Genomic DNA, 15,682 nt, shown 5'->3' on the forward strand with positions numbered 1-15,682 from the left:
TAATGCATGCTTGTTGAATAAAAGGAGATAGAAAATAAAGAAATCCATTGCCAAAGAGATGTTTGTGTCTTTGGTATAAGTGCCTAAAAGTGGCAAATTGTCTTGATTTTGAAACCGCTCCATTGAAGGATTAGGCCGGTGGATTGCATTTGGAGCCTTCCTTTCAAGGTGTCTTCAGCCTGGTCTGGAATAGTTTGGTGGCTCCCACCTGTTGTCTATCCTCATCTCCTTTCCCAAGTCCCTGGGCTCCTGCTTCTGGTGACCCTGTGATCTTGGCAGGATCAAGAGTAGCAGCGCCAACTCCCAAACTCCTTCACAGGCAGGATTCATGTAAGTTTGAAGTTTACCATCAAAATGTCAACATAGAGCAGTGTTTTTTTTACTCTCACTTTAAATGAAAGATCTGTTTCTATCTTTGCTTCCTGAGTGAGCAGGGCAATCTGAACTAAGAAACTTAAGTGGCTCACAGCATGGGGATATTGAAATTGTTTCCTTGCAGATTCTAAATCTAATTTTTTTCCCATCCACAGCCTCTGGCTCTTTGAGAGTCATCCTGAGGTAACATTTATGAAATAAATGAAGTTTCTTGGTTACTTCTATTATAGTAATTATATTTCATGGATTGATGGACCCCCCCATGCCAAAATATTTGAAGTAGAGCATAAGCCATTTTCTTAAATTTACAACCCACTCTAAGTAAGCAGAACATTAGTTTCATTGGTTATCACCAACAGAACCAAAATGACTTCACTCAGTTCAGCCTGGTCAGGTGTAGATTTTCAGTGGCTACCAGAAGGTTATGGGTTTGTGGTCAAAAGCAGAGAAAAGAGAATGGTTACAGCTAGTGACAAAACAAACACAAAACCTCCACAGGTTTCTCATGTTACAAGGGCAAATAGAAAAGTAGCTCCAGCCCAGGATTTTAGCACAGAGTGTGTGTTGGGTAAACACTAGAGAAACTGGAGAGACTCTTCTCGGTCTCTTTGCTTTTTTTTTTTTTTTAATGCAGGAAGTCAGCAAGGGAAGTGGCAGCTGAGCAGAGGACAGGATTGTTGTTTACAAACTCACTCCCACAAGTAATAGAAAATTAAATAAATCAAAGTTCCATTGTGGTAGGCCCCTTTCCGTGGATGCACTCATAGTCTGCCTGACCTGACATTTTCTTTCTTTTTTTTTTTTTTAGGGCCATTTGTGTGGCAGGTGGAAGTTCTCAGGCTAGGGGTACGCCACAGACACACAGGTTCCAAACTGCATCTGTGCCCTACACCACAGCTCATGGCAACGCTGAATCCTTGACCCACGGAGCGAGGCCAAGGATTGAACCTGATTCTCATGGATATTAGTTGAGTTCATTACCACTGAGCCACAATGGGGACTCCTGCCTGACCTGACATTTTAAGACTGGTTACTTTGGCGAGGGAATACTGGTGAGAAGAAATGACGTGACTGGAGACTAAGAAGAAAGAGGGAGGCGGCAGGGCCGTAAATTGGCCTTTGGTTACAAAAGAAAAATAAAGTAGTGTTGCTAAATGACCAGGGCCACAAAGGGTAGTAAACACAGCAAGGTCCCAGTGGAGAACGTGTGGTAGCCGTGAACTAACCTCCCTTGCAACCCTCACGCAATGTGGTCGTAAGAAACTTCTGGCAAGTTCCTCCCTGAAAGAGTTTTGTCAAAGTATATTTTGAAGGGATTCATAGTAATGTCTGTGTGTGTGTGTGTGTGTGTGTGTGTGTGTGTGTGTGTGTGTGTGTGTGTGTTTACGTGGGCAAGGCATTGACAAATACATTTTATAAAGAAATGTGCTGCTTACCTGAGGTATTAAAGTTTAAAATAAAATAGTCTTTACTTTTGATTCTGACAAGAACAAATATTTTACTTTTGGCAAATCGCATCAAAACTTGAGTGTCACCGTTTGATTCATACATCCTTTGACTCTGCAATTCCGTGTTAAGGCATTGATTCATTGTTCTCTTCAGACATGTGCAAAAAGATGTTTGCAGGAGCAAGTGATTGGAAACCATTTGTCTATCAGAGAGGCCTGGGTAAATTTTGGGACATCTGTATGATGGAATATAGTGCAGATGTTAAAATGAAAGAGGTAAATCTAACTATCTGGATTTGCAATAAACCCCGCAATATCTTAAGTTTCATCAAGGAACAGAGGAACGGTTGTAAGGAAGAAGGGGCACATATGCTTGTATATACATAGAATATTTCTGGAAGGACACCCTAGAAATAAAACAGTGGATGCCTCTATGGGAAAGACTGTGAGACTGGGTCCTAGAGGTTCGTAGAAATTTACTTTCCACTCCCGATGTTTTGTACTATTCAAAACTTTTATTGGCCAGGTACATAAATCATTTTTAAAAAAGAATTCTAAAGTAAATGGCATTCTTCCCAATGAATTAGGGTTTAGTGGGTAATGGTAATGTTAGCCAATGAAATAGGCTGAAATATATGGTTTGATTAATGACTGAATCATTTAAAACTCTACAGGAGAAGGCCTGTTTCAGTTAAGTGTATATTTGGGAAGACCATTTCAGTAACTAATGAATAATTATAACAAATTGATATGGGGCTGCTATTTTTAATGCTGAAAGTTTGGAATCCTCAAGAACTATGTACAAAGTCCAGCACCTCTCCCTAGGAAGTCATGGCAAAGGCCCTTTCATGATGAAGGGTCACCCTGACTTAGAGCCCGCAAAATTATTCATTAGTCTTTTAATTTCTCATACATTCTAATTTCATAGCTCTTAAAGAATCATCATTACCGTTTCTCTCTTTGCCTGTGGATGACTGAAGACTGATTGAGAGGATAAACACGCGTCAATTTGTTTCCATTAAATAATACCCTCCTGGCTCCCAGGAGCTGATAAATTTGATGGCTTTAGAAAGCAGTCACATGATAGCAACCTAGCAACCTCCCTCTAAAGTTGGGCTCACAGGCAGGTGGAAAAATGATAAGGATGGAAGAGTGGCTGTTAATATACATTCTTTTCTGAGACCTGGTGCTAAATCAACACACCATGTTTGGGGAGAAGGTATATGACAGTACACCTTTCATTTAACCTTCAGGAGCCTGTGTTGATATTGTAATATCAATAATAGCCTGTGTTATCTCTTGAAATATTTGGTTTACTGTTAATTAACACATTTGTCTATGCCTTCCCTCTGCTCAAAATATGAGTTCTTCTAAGTGCTAGACTGGCATCTTCATTCATTCATTTGTTCATTTGTGGAACAAATATTTAATGTATACTTACCACATGTGTATGCTTTGCTAAGCCCTGGGTTTGTGTGGGGGGGTGCAAAGATGAATTAAGAGATACGCCTCACTTTCAAATCACTCACAATCTTCTGGTGTCTTCACAGTCTGATAGCCTCATTCAGATTTGTATCTCCCAAGATTGTTTACACAAAAGGTGCTTAATAAGTGTTTATTAATTGAGAAATTGTTCAATCTGTGAACCCAGAACTGTGCCATGATTCTGTGGGTGCCCATTAAATTTTAACTGATGAGATTTCAGTAAATCACCAATTTCTTGAGACTTCTTCTGTAATAGCATTTAGAAACATAATTCCTTCCTTTGGTCAGATATTTCTAGACCTGAGAACGGATACTTTTAGGGCTGCCATTGAGGACAACAATTATTATGACTCAACAATAGCCAAGGCCATAAACTCCTAAGGAAGTGGGCTCATTTTCACATGGACAAACAGCTACACTAACAAAGAGCACAGGAAGAGGGAAGGCAATCAGGGAAGCTAACATTTCCTGAGTGCCCACTCACGGCCTGGAACTCCACATGCCTCACTTCATTCAGTGAATAGCTACCCTGGGAACATAGTGATGTTGATGCAGAGAAAGAGAAATGAGCATTTTCCGTATCGGCCTGGTCATTAGTAGGTCACATATATTTGTGTCTATGTATGCATGTACTTATAACTTAAAATTAAACATTTACCAAGCACTCGTCTAGGTGCTAGGTGCCTCAGGATGTATAAGCCATAGTCTGTGCCCTCAATGAAGTGAATGATACAAAGAAACATCCAAAGTTAAATAACCGCATGAAAATTGTGTAGTAGTAACCAAGAGGATTCAGAACTGGCTGGAGCACATGAACATTTCATCCAAAATTTCCTAAAATGGCATGTACACGTCACTGGTATACACAAATACTTTTATTTTTTTTTTTAATTTTTTAACAGTTTTTTTTTCACCATGCAAATATTTTATTTATTTATTTTTAATAGTTATTTCCCAAATACAATTTTTTTTCTACTTTACGGCATGATGACCCAGTTACACCTACATGTACACGTTCTATTTTCGCACATTATCATGCACCAACGTAAGTGACTAGATGTAGTTCCCGGTGCTACACAGCAGGGTCTCATTGCTAATCCATTCAAAGGCAATAGTTTGTATCTATTAACCCCAAGCTCTCCAACCACCTCACTCCCTCCCCCTCCCCCTTGGCAACCACAAGTCTATTCTCCAAGTCCATGATTTTCTTTTCTGTGGAAAAGTTCATTTGTGCCTTATATTAGATTCCAGATATAAGTGATATCACATGGTACTTGTCTTTCTCTTTCTGACTTACTTCACTCAGGATGAGAGTCTCTAGTTCCATCCATGTTGCTGCAAATGGCATGATTTTGTTCTTTTTTATGGCTGAGTAGTATTCCATTGTGTATATACACCACATCTTCCTAATCCAATCATCTGTCGATGGACATTTGGGTTTTTTCCATGTCTTGGCTATTGTGCATGGAGCTGCAATGAACATGCAGGTGAATGTGTCTTTTTTAAGGAACGTTTTGACTGGGTATATACCTAAGAGCGGGATTGCTGAGTCATATGGTAGTTCTATGTATAGATTTCTGAGGTATCTCTATACTGATCTCCATAGTGGTTGTACCAGCTTACATTCCCACCAGCAGTGCAGGAGGGTTCCCTTTTCTCCAAACCCTCTCCAGCACTTGTTATTTGTGGACTTATTAATGATGGCCATTCTGACTGTTGTGAGGTGATATCTCATGGTAGTTTTGATTTGCATTTCTCTTATAATCAGTGATGTTGAGCATTTGTCCATGTGCTCGTTGGCCATTGTATATCTTCCTTGGAAAAATGTCTTTTCAGGTCTCACAAATACTTTTAAATTTCACTTGGTATTTATTTTAACATGGATTAGAAAAATCCATAATTACCATTCACACCTTTGAGTGTGTGGATTTCTTACTGTGAGGCTACATTGGAAAGTGAGTTCATTTAAAGATTATCTACATGAACAGATCAAGTAAGTGGCCAGGTAGAGGGATGTGATTCAGTCCTATGGTAATGATTCTGCGAGGTTATTTGAATAACCTGAGTTTGGAAAATGCAATCAAGTCCAATTTCTGGGCTGCAAGAGTTTAAGTGAGTTCTCCAAGGTCAGAAAGGCAGTAGAAAACCTAGACCAGAAGCTGGTTACCTGACTGGTCCTTTGCCCCCACATCCTCTTTCAATCACTACTTCCTATTTTGCAGATGACAAAACTGCAGCCCTGAATTACATGTTCTCCCTCAGTACGACAACTCGTATGAGAATCTACAGTGCAGAAGGGATAGAGTTGGCCTTATGAAAAATCAAAGTTAATATATTTACAGAGTACTTACCACGAATGCCCGTATTATAAAATATCATACTTACTCATTCATAGTCATCCTCAAACTACCCTGTGAGATATACTTAGCTATTTCTACCATCTTTTCATAGGAGGAAATTAAGGAACAGAGATCAAATGCCTTTCCTAAGATTATAACTTTCAAAGCTGGGATTTAAACCCAAATAGTTCAGCTCCAGAATTTATTATTTTAACCACCATGCACACAGCTCACCAATAATAAGTGAAGAGGGTTGAAGAAGCAACATCTCTCCCTCATGAAATGGGACAGGGTCTGCTCAGACAATATATTGCACCCTGTTTCCAGTTCCCCAATTGGTCCCTTGTTCATCTCATGGGAGACATAATTTCTTCAAACCATCACTTTTTAATGGACAGAAATTCCTGAGAGGAACCAGTGATTACCAAAACAACCCTTGTATAAGAATAATTGGTTAGAGCACTATGATAAGAAGTATAAAGAAATAGCCCCATCCAGAAGGGAGGAGAAGGAGTCACAGGAGGTGAATGGAGAGAGGGATAGTCTGGGGACATGGGTGGGGCTGAGAGTGACCCAGGAGAGGAGGCCCCTGCAGGACTGGCCCGTGCACTGCAGGGGGCCACCATGTGCTTTGAAAGCCCTGCCTGATGCCCAGCACTTGGCACAGCACTTGGCACAGAGCAGATGCTCAAAGCTTTGTGGAGTGGAAGACCTGGATGGAAACAAAAGCCAAGTTGGGAGGCAGGCGCAAGTACAGGGATTGGAGGTGAGAAGGCATCAAACCCACATGGCCTAATTTATACTCTGATCCAGGTGAGCCCACCCATCTCCCATCATCAGACAAAGGAGCTGTGTGTTAAACATTTACAATTTACCAGCTGTGCTCCTGATGTTTGTAGAATGCCTTGGTTTTGAGAAATCTATTTCATTTCTGTCAATTATAGGAGCAGCCCCGTGCAATCTTCTGGCCTAGATGTTCTTAGATGAAAAGTCCTCATTCCCCCTCATGACGGGGTGCTTCCAGGTAAGCCAAGGCCACGTCGGGACCAGAGCCAGCCTCCTCTGGTCTGCTGCCAGAGAGAGATCAGCCCTCGGCAGTTTTCTCCACCTCACCAGCAGGTGCCAACAGCTAAGCCATTCCACACACCTTGGGGCAAAGAACTGCCAGACCTCAGGGCCAAGTTCGGAGCCTGAAAATTCTTCCAAAGGCTGTGGGGAGAAATCTGAGGGTGCATCCATGCATTACGTAAGCCGTGGGTACTCTGTGCCCTGCTGGTGCGCAGAGCGCTGGGCCTCCTGAAATTGCACAACTCTTAGGCAGGAGCACTTGCTAAGTGTTGCAACATGACTCCGCATCTTTATCAAAAATGTGAAACATCCACCCAGCACACACTTAGAAAACACTAAAAGCTCTTCTCCACCAGGTGGTTAAGGCTGCTTGATCCGGCTGACAGGAGTGGAGCAGCTTGGGTGGCGTTGGGGGTGGGGAGCAGTTTTACTGTAGCTCTTGGCCCAGGAAGCTGAACACTCAGTACCTTGTACCACACTAGCCTTGAGCAGGGCAGGCTTCTGATAAAATGTACTTTTTTGTGTGTTTGTTTTTCCTGGCAGTCTCGTTTTGGGTTATAAATGGCTCTTTATTTTCATCCCATAGATCCATTCTTGCCTCTGTTGTGTTCTCTTCTTGCTTCTGAAATAACTGAAAGGTTGGTAAAATCATCACTGATGAACCTGCCTGTTCTGACCTTGAGCGGAGGCTGCATTTCCACATTGCTCGTGCAGTCTACAGTTGCTCCCACGTGGGAGAGTTTGGCTAGAATGGCCCCCCAAAAGCGGGGGCTATCATTCTATTTACACTACTGCACTTGGTGCCGTTCAGTGCCAGGAAGTGGCGGGGACTTTCACTCGCTCCAGTCCTGCAACCTTTTCAGAGGGCTGTTGGGCAATCGTCAGAGGTTACAGGGTTGGAACAACGTCCCCTCCCCCCATAGGTCATTCTCCCTGCAGGACAGCTTGGAGGCAAATTTTATTAAGTATCAAGTAGCTGACCCACAGCAGTATAAATAGCGAGAGAGCATATGACAAACCCAGAAGTGAATGTGGTAAAACCCCAGGCTGAATACATGTAATGTGTTTACTGTCATCAGTACCTGCATGGAGATGTTTGCCCAGCAACCATCCAGGAAAGGCGTTGAACCATAGAAATGGAGTTATTAAGGTTCAATCTTCGAAAAATAATTTTATCCCTACTTTTGAAAGCTTGATGACCACACAGTTATCCCAAGGAAGGGACCTGCAGATAGGTTGGATGTTGTTTTTTATAAGTAAAGACTGACCCTTATTAAAACACTGCAAGTTCATCCAGGTAAGAGCCAGAGAAACGGGATGGCAGCATGGTTTAATAGAGGGTAGGAACTGTAGGCGGCCACCATCAGGCAAAAGGGACTCGAAATGAGAATTTTTCAAGGGAAACATGGAGAGGATTTTAATTTTCTTTTCCCACCATCACACCCTATCTTTATTTTAGGAAGCAACACAATATAAACCATGATTTACTGCAGTTGATCAGACCACAGATGATTAAGTTATGAGAGGCCACTGAGCTTTCCAAGGCCAGTTTCCTAAACAACCTACTTTGTCCATCCTGTCCCCACTGGCTGGAGCTGGTGACATTCCAGAAAATAATCTTGTGTTCTTATCATGATGGAAGGAAGCTCTGGGCAGGCATGGTATAAGATGGATGCGCAATGAAATTTGTTGAATGCGCCCCTCAGAGAGGACCCATTTCCAAGGCCTCCTTGGTCTTGCCTGAACCTGCAATATCCCTCGTAAGGAAAGACTACTGCTTCATCAGGATCGAAATTTCAAAACTATTTTGAAGGGTGGCAGCCCTGTTAAGGTCTAATCCCTTGGAAGACAACATGAACTCCTGAATATATTCATTCTTGTATGTTTATTAAAAATCAGTATCTTTACTTTGTATCTAGAGTGAGGCAAAAAAAAGTCAAAGATATTCAGAGGCCAGAGTGACCACGAAGCACTGATGCAGTCAGGGCGTGCTGCACAGAAGTGTGGGGTATGGATGAGGCCCTGGCCTTTTCCCAGGTTAACTCTCACTCCCTCAAAGACATTGGCTCTTTAGGCAATATTCACTCTCCATTTCTTCCTTAGTGAAACAATACAGACATGGTGATGTGCCTGGCTAAAGACTACATTTCCCAGCCTCCCTTACAGTAGGGGTGGCTAACGAGGCCTAAAGAGTTGTTGCTGGGAGGGCAGCATTGTCAAGTTAAAATATGAGTTCCCTGGTTAAATTTGAATTTCAGATGAACAACGAGTAAGTTTTAATATGAGTATGTCCCATAGACTATATCGATATTTTCATTTACCAAATTGGCAACTCTATGGGTGAGGCTTCTGGGAAACAAGCTAGGACTCTCCTTTTGTGCCTTTTCTTCTTTCTCTTCTTTCCTGGGATATGGATGGGATAGCTGGAACTTCAGCAACCATCTTGGATCACGAGGTTAAAGATGGTGGAAGAGAAACATGGAACACTTGAGTCCCTAATTTTTGTACATTTCCAACTTAATGTATGAGAATAAACCATGGATTTGCTTTAGCCACTCATAGTACCTCTGTTATCTGTACCAAATTGCTTTTCCTAACTGATATGGTCATAATAACAGTGCATTGTTAATTTGGGGGTTAAGTCTAGTTACCATGTGTCATCTTCACTCTGCCTCTTATGTAACATGAGCCACTCCACTTTCACTGAGTCTATTTTTAAAGGACCCCAAGAGGGATGGATGGTGCTCCTTATACCCTTTGAAACAACAGCCCTCAGCATGAATTTCTACATGGCATTATTTCCTATTCTGCAATAGCATTTAAGTCTTTTGAGTACTTACTTTAGGTGATTAATAATAATATTTCTAAAGAAGAACAGTTCTTATCTCTACACAAAGATTTGGTCTGAAAATCTCAAGTCCCATAAAATGTTACCTCGAAACTCCAGAAGCATTATTTTATAACAGTAAACTCATACTTGAGTTTTGATCTTGTGCTTTGAGAAAGTTTCCCTTTATAGAGTTTAAGTCTTCACTAGCCCTTAGGTTGACAACCTTCCTCATAGCCAGTAAAGATTAGCTAAGGGTAGTCACATGCACAGGTAAAGCTGATTTGCAAAGCTCCATCAATAATTCAAGCACGATGCAAAATCTAACTCTTCCAGCCTTGTTAGCAGCCTTTGAATAGTCACTGTGAGGCAAGTGGGGAAATGCAGAGGGTCATAGACTTGGCCTCTTTATGGATAAGCCGCAGCCAAATAGCTTAACTCAGCTGGGTATGCAGAGGAAAGGAAGTTCCTGGGCTGTGAACTGTGTAAATACCTGCCCTACCTTTTGCAGTGGAATCTTTCGAAGGTTAAGTGAGAGTAAATAATCAACTAAGATTTCTCAGATTGGCTGCGTTTACTTTTCTTTGAAAAAAAATTTTCCCCGTGAAGACAAAGTAACTTTGGAATGAGAGTATTATTTCCTTTTAGGCCTCCCTGCTTCAGACCTTCAGATCTTCAAGATCTGGCCTGGCCTGGCTGGCAGAGGCTGCCTGAGGCAGGCAGGGAGTCTTGCCATGTGGGTGAAGGGAGGTGAGTTAGAATTTAACAGAAAGGAGGAAAAGAAAACTCCCATTTCATGTTGTAAGTTTCTGCACAGGCTTTTCAGGGGTGAGCAGAGTCTGGCCCCTTGTCCATCATTGGGGGTAAATAATCAACTCCTAATATTGGAATTTTATTGCAAAAGAACAAGTAATACACAAATGGAGTTAGATTGACCTGGAAGATCTGGCCTTGAGATCTGGTGACAAGTCGCAATGTCATGATCGTTAGCTCAAAGAATTGACGGATAAGCCTGTTTTTACACAGCTGTCTCACAGATCCAAATAAAAATTGTCCTGACGTGAGCTGGGGGCAAGGGAAAGAAAGCATATCTTTTCATTGGTATTATCTGCACAATGTTAAGGGGGAAAGAATTTATTTTTTTGGTTCAGAGGACACTGATTTCTATTTTGTCCACAGTATACTGCTTATATTTATATTGAATATCCATTCAGCAAGCATCCATTGAGTGTCTACTATGTGCCAGGCACTGTGCTAGATGCTGGGAACATGCCCAGCAGTATAGTGCTGACGGCAGAAAGGATAATGATGCTACTTTTGAACTTCACGAGTAGGTTAGAATTTTACAACGTCCCTATAGTCACTTCCCTCAAGCACACAGCCAGGGCCAGCCACCCTCCTTTTATTGTGATCTCTTCAGGTAATAGCAATTGCTGTTTAAAACAGAAGTCACAGAGTTCCCGTCCTGGCTCAGCGGAGACGAATCCGACTAGAATCCATGAGGATGCGGGTTTGATCCCTGGCCTTGCTCAGTGGGTTGGGGATCCGGCGTGCTGTGAGCTGTGGTGTAGGTCGCAGATGAGGTTCAGATCCTGGGTTGCTGTGGCTGTGGTGTAGGCCAGCAGCTGCAGCTCCGATTCAACCCCTAGCCTGTATGTTAGAAGTCTTTTCTCTGCTAGTGAACAATAGAAACTTTGGTCAGGCTTTTAAATTTCTCTGGGATTAACTTTGAACATTTATAGAATGAGATGGTAGGAAGTAGGACTAGGTTGAGTTAATGATTCAGTTTTAGGATCAGCAGTAAGAGTAGGTTACTAGCCACTAATCAACTGTTTAATCTCAGGTAGTTACTCAAATCTCTTAAAGTCTCAGTTTCCTTATCTGAGAAATGGGGATAATATGCTAATTATTGTGAGGATGGAATGGATTAATGAGTAACAAATCTGGTTCAATGCAAGGCGTAGCAGAAATTCTCCTGTGAATGTAGCTATTTTTATCCTACTCAAGAATTATTTGAATTTTGGTCTATTGTGTGTATGTGTGTATCTCTCTTTCCCTCTATCTATCATCTCTCTATCATCACTGATATCTTTGTAAGTGGTTATCTGAGGGATATTGACATATTAGGGCACAGACATAATGGATTCTTTTTTAACCTTTTTCTTTTCTTTTTTTGTCTATTAGGGCCACACCCTAATAATAAAATCTATATATTTAAATTATATATAATGTATAATAATTATATATCATTCTGTCAGAGAAGGAACACTTTCCTTTAATAAATTTTAAGTGAAAATGTACTAATTGACTATTAAAATATAATATATATATTATAATAAGGCATGTTATTTTATCTGTATATTAGTATATATAGTATATTTATATATTATTATATACAAGGTATATAATAATTACATCAATACGTTTGTATATTATATTATATAATACATGTGTATTTAAATATTAAAATATATATTGATGTATCAATGAGTATTTTCATTTAAAACTTGTTAAAGGAAAGAGTTCCTGCTCTGACAGAAGAATCTAGTCGTCAATCTCATTTTTCTCTCCATTTTAAATTAATTTTTTTTTTCTTGGCCATGCCCACAGTATGTGGAAGTTCTAGAGCCAGAGACCCAACGCTCACTGCAGCAGTGGCGACACCAGATCTTAACCTGCTGCTCCACAAAAGAACTCCCTTAAATGTATATTCTTGAACAATGATATATTCCTCCTTTTTAGAGAGTACTTAAATTTTCTGATGCTTTTAAAAAACTTTTTAAAAATTACAGTAACCAGGAATTCCCGTCGTGGCACAGTGGTTAATGAATCCAACCAGGAACCATGAGGTTGCAGGTTCCATCCCTGGCCTTGCTCAGTGGGTTAAGGATCCGGCATTGCCATGAGCTGTGGTGTAGGTCACAGACACAGCTCGGATCCTGCGTTGCTGTGGCTCTGGCGTAGGCAGGTGGCTACAGCTCTGATTGGACCCCTAGCCTGGGAACCTCCATATGCTACGAGAGTGGCCCAAGAAGTGGCAAAAAGACAAAAAAAATAAAAAATAAAAATTACAGTAACTTTCATAAAGTAATGAGTTTAAAGGTTCAGCTTAATGGAATTTTATACATGTATCCATCTCTGTGCTGTTGAGTATGTACATTTGAAGTACACAAAACTATCCCTTCATTATGCCTGTGTCCACAACTCTCCCTTAAAAAAAAAAAAAAAAAAGACCAGGAGGAGCAAAGGGTGAGAATAAAAAGAAGAAGGGAATGAATACTGAGTGAGTGCTGGCTCGTGTCGGGCATGCCGCTGGCTCCTCACATAGACACTCCATTCAATACTTAGACAAACACAATGAGGTCAGTCATGTTATCCCCACTATAAGGATGAGGGATGAGGTTCAGAGTGGTTATCATTTGTCTGTGGTCATACAGTTAGAGACAATTTGAACTAGGCTTCTTTGGTCCCAAAGCCTAATTCTTTCTCTTAGACAGTTAAACAACAAGCCATGATATACTCTCTTAGCTTGGCTTTATCAGAAAACAGAGTCTGAAATATTTTATTTAAGAGGTGATCCCAGAGAGGAGGAATGGGGAGTAAGGGATGGGACAGGGAAAAAGGGAAACCCAGTGTAAGAATGAGTTACTGGTTTGACCACTAGTGCAGGCAACTCTCTCAAGACAACTCTCTCACTGGAGCTTTCTGAGGAACCTTATGAACTGTGTCTCAAAAAAGCCTGCCTAGAAGACAGAAGAGGAGAACTATGTATTCGTTAGCTTCTATCATTTATTGGTCAAGGGTGGTCTCATGGCATGACTGACCTCCTTACTTTTGGGTTGCAAAGTGGTAGTGCTAATATTCCCCTAGGTATATTCTTGCACCTTGCATAAGAGAAGACCTGAGATAGGAAGCAAGAAGTATGTGATGGGGGTGCAGGTGAAACACTATCAGATTTATACCCATGGGAAGCTGACAAAGACTAAAAGGAACTCAATGTCACGGCAGTGGGCTGAAGTAGCAGACAAGGCTGAGAGGATGTGAGGTCGTGCATGACAGGTATCCAGTACACACACCAAGAATGCGTTGATGGTATAGACCAAATTGGAAAACAGTTTCCAGTAACATGCCTCTTCTAATAGCAGATATTTCAACCTCATGAACCTAGGCGTATTCTCTTGCTAGAGTTCATGCCCAGGCATGCTTGGCAAACCAATGGCACAGACCCAAGAAAGTCTATTTTTATACACCAATATGGAAGAGCTTAGGAGTTCCCTTGTGGTGCAGTGGGTTAAGGATCTGGTGTCACTGCAGTGATTCAGGTTGCTGCTATGATGTGGGTTCAATCCATGGCCCAGGTACTTCCATATGGGCACAGCCAAATATATATATATATATTTTTTTTTTTTGAGAGCCTAGAAAGAGATATTAAGAGATGGAAGGAATCAGATGGTAGCTATCCCATGACAAGGTCTGAACTCCATGGGAAAAGGGACTCAGGCGAAAAGGTAGGATCTGATTTAAGAGGGATCCAATACCTTCATACCGGGCAGTGCAAACTCTGTAAAGGCCCTGGTGACAAAGCATGATAAAGCAACAGGGAAGTTGAGCCTTCTTCCCCCTTCTGCACAGTTCCACAGGGAAGATCAAATTTTTATCATGCAATAAACACAGTTTGGGTGCTTCTGAGAATGCTGTTCCATGTGGCTCTGTATATCTAGAGACTGAGGAGGTTTTTTAGAGACATTAGTAGCTGCCATAACTGAGGATTGGTTTTTGGGGGAGTGGAACTCATAGTCTGAATCAGCCTCCAGAGATAACACAGAGGTGGTCCAACCAGCGGGCAACAGAAAGAAGGCTTGGCAATTGAGCGGGCGCAGATAGCTCTAGTATAGGTGGTTATTCAGTGACAGAGAGCAGACCCAGTCCTGCAAACTTGGTAAGGAGGATACACCAGGGATATTCCAGGCTCAGAGGAAGTAGCATACAGAGTAGGAATCCAAGATGCAGCTCAGGAAAGCATGAGGAGAAGTCAAAATCCTAGATGGGCTGAATTCAGTCACTGGAAATAATGAGCCTTGAGACTGGCCAACAGCTCCATTTAATTCGCCTGCCTGGGGTATGTCTGAATGCCCAGAGGAAGGTAAAGAGGCTTAAACAGGCAAGTGGGCAGCACAGGGAGTGAGTCAAGCAGCTCTTCACAGTGTTAATTATATTAATTATATTTTTTATATTACATTATATCCCTAGCACATATTTATTTTATAACCAGAAGTTTGTAAACTTTTGACTGCTTTCTATCTAATTTCCTTCCTGCTAGTAACTTTAGTAACCACAAATCTGATCTCTTTCATTTTTTTTAAAGTATAATTGACCTTTAACACTCTGTTAGTTCCTGTTACACAACATAATTATTTGATACTTCTGTAGATTTCCAGTGATCGCCCCATGATAAGTCTAGTTATAATATGTCACCGTATAAAGATATTACATAGTTATTCATTATCTTCCTCACATTGTACATTTCATATCCATGAATCACTTATTTTGCAACTGGAAGTTTGTACCTTTTAATTTCCCCCACCTCATTCTCTCTCCCTCCCTTCTGGCAACCAGCTGTTTGTTCTATAAATGTTTGTTTTGTTATGTTTGCTCATTTTGTTCTTTAGATTCCATATATAAGTGAAACCATATAGTATTTGTCTTTGTCTGATTTACCTCACTTAGCATAATATTGACTGGGTCCATCCATGCTGTTGCAAATGGTAAGATTTCATTCCTTTTATGGCTAAATAGACTTCCATTGTCCATATACATACACCATCTTTATCCATTCATCTATCAGTGGATACTCAGGTTGCTTCCGTATCTTGGCTACTGTAAATAATGCTGCCATGAACATAGGGATACATGTAATTTTTTAAATTAGTGTTTTTATTTTCTCTGTATAGATACCCAGGAGTGGAATTGCTGGATTGTATGATAATTATAACAGTAACTTTTTGAGAAATCTCCGTACTGTTTTCCATTGTGGCAGCACCAATTTACAATCCCATCAATAGTGTACAAGTGTTTCCTTTTCTTCCACATCCTTGGCAACATTTGTAATCGGTTGTCTTTTTGATCATAGACATTCTGAC

The 15,682-nt window shown here is 41.0% G+C and overlaps 1 protein-coding gene across 1 annotated transcript in view; it reads left to right on the forward strand.

The window, feature by feature from the left end:
• LOC146403573 (uncharacterized) overlaps window positions 1–9,270 on the forward strand; it is a 228,571-nt gene extending 219,301 nt beyond the window's left edge. Inside the window, exon 5 of the mRNA XM_085024908.1 lies at window positions 6,592–9,270. The gene's annotated coding sequence lies outside the window, so the exon portion shown is untranslated. The remainder of the gene's footprint in view (window positions 1–6,591) is intronic.
• The last annotated feature ends 6,412 nt before the right edge of the window (window positions 9,271–15,682 follow it).

This window comes from Sus scrofa, chromosome 5 (assembly GCF_054392235.1).
Source record: "Sus scrofa isolate SSC_HxYL_T2T_F1_AM1 chromosome 5, Sscrofa_HxYL_maternal_Yorkshire_Landrace_v2.0, whole genome shotgun sequence".
Classification (NCBI taxonomy): Eukaryota; Metazoa; Chordata; class Mammalia; order Artiodactyla; family Suidae; genus Sus; species Sus scrofa.